The sequence below is a fragment of the Limulus polyphemus genome, unplaced genomic scaffold, assembly GCF_000517525.1.
Source record: "Limulus polyphemus unplaced genomic scaffold, Limulus_polyphemus-2.1.2 Scaffold1195, whole genome shotgun sequence".
Classification (NCBI taxonomy): Eukaryota; Metazoa; Arthropoda; class Merostomata; order Xiphosura; family Limulidae; genus Limulus; species Limulus polyphemus.
Window position 1 is genome coordinate 301,651 of NW_013666805.1, and position 2,164 is coordinate 303,814.

Sequence of the window (2,164 nt, forward strand, 5' to 3'; positions counted from 1 at the left end):
ATTATAATATACAGTTTTGATACCGAACTTAATGACATAAATTCATAAAACAGTAGTTCAATAAAATTTTGAATGCGAGTCAACAAATGCAATGACATGGCCTTTGACCTGTGACCCGTGTGGAAAGGCTTAATCCCTAAATATCATCTTTGCAAGTGGATTTTAATGTAAAATATAAAGAAAGTCTTAAAAATATAAATTTGATCAAATAGCCTGATTTTTTAAGCTATTGATAGCTTTGTGAAAGAAAGTTGCTTGAATTTACTTAACGCTACTCTATTCTTTTGTAGCAAACCTTATATTAAGATATTCTTTGATAGATTGTTTAGACAGAGTATTCCTAATGAGGATACCTGAATGGATGGTAACTGCCTATTGTAAAAACACAAGTGTACAGGACGAGTTTAGAAAGTTTTCTGTCTTCAGGCCAGTGTGTGTTAGCTATTGCAGATCTTTATAGTATCCTGGTGGATTGTGGAGGATGTGTTGTGACTGATTTGTTTATCCCTTGTTCTGATTGGTAGAAAGACTGTACGTGATTTCAACCAATGGTAATCATAGGTTGCTCACCTCTGTTTAGTGAAGGCTTTGTGTTAATATGAAATGATTCTTTAATTTTTTTGTCTTCCAAAATTGTCTGTGTCGATGATTGTAGCTTTTTCCAAGTATATTTTGTATCCAGTTGATATGGTGTGTTCTGCAATGGCTGAATTTTGTTTTTTCACGAGTCTTGTACTGCCTTTGTATTCTTTTATTTTTTGTCTGGATTCCTCTTTATGTTTCTCCAATGTATGTTTCACTGCAGAAGCATGGGATTTCATTGATGACGTTTTCGTGTTTTTCATTAGCATATTTCTGTTTTATTTTCACTAGAATGGATCTTATTGTCTTGTAAGATTTCCATCATACGTCTATATTGAATTTATTGGATATGCATTTGAATTTTTTAGTGAAATTTTGCGTGTAGGGGAGGTAAATAGTGGTAGTGGTATTCTTATCTTTTCTTTCTGTTGTGGTCTTTAGGAGTTTTTGATGAAAGTAGTTGTGTAATCATTCTGCTTAAAACACTGATATTTTTGTGTTCTGTTTTGATGGATGTCTCACTGCAAATTTTTTTCTGCTCTCTTGTTTAGGCATTGGATTATACCACATTTTACCAAGGTTGGATGATAGGACTGGATATTTAGGGTATCTGTCAGTGTGTGATGGTTTTCTGTATACAATTGTGGCGATTTTCCTCTCTCATCTGCCAATGTGTATGTCAAAAAACGATAGGTGTTTTGTTCCTCTATTTCTATAGTGAAGTGGATTCTGTTCTCTGTAGAATTAAGATGTTCTAGGAAGGCTGGTCAGGTTTCACGACTGTGGGGCCTTGATAAAAAGGTGTAATCAACATAGCATATGCAGAAACTTGCAGAGCTCTTTCTTCGAAGTCTTCCGTGAGATTTTCTGCTAAGTCTGGTGATCCTATGGCTAAACCATCTGTTTGTTCATAGAATTACTTGCTGTATTGGAAGTAATTTGACTGTAGGCAAGTAGTCATTAGTTCCATGTTAATGTCTATCTTCATGTCAGTTCTGTATGGTACAGTTGTCGTTCAACAGTCATTGTCTAGTGATATGAAGGGCTTCTGAGGTTGAAACATTGGTAAATATGTCTGCGACATCAAACTGACAAGAATATCTTGGAGTCTGATGTGTAGCTTTCTAAGTTGTTCTACAAAATCTTTCGAGTTGTGAACTGCACAGTGGAGATAGGATAGGTACTAAAAGGTAGCTAGTTGACAGTAAGGTGAGTATAGCACTGAGAACAGGTCTAAAAGGTATATTAGATTTGTATACTTTAGGTAGTCCATAAAACTGAGAGGGAAAGCTGTCACTGGTTCTTTGGCTAGATTTTTAGTGATTAAGTTTTGGTTTTTGAGTTTGTTCAGTGTTCTATTGATACATACTGGATTGTGATGCTAGTAATGTCGGAATTGGAGGAGTGTTGTTTCAGAAAGTGGGCGAAAACGAACATGTGGTGGCCTACTTCAGTAGGGTTCTGAATAGACCAGAGAGGAACTACTGTGTAACACGGAGGGAACTCCTTGCTATAGTAAAGAGTCTGACATATTTCCATCCTTATCTATATAGTGCAAGGTTTACTATCAGGACACACCATG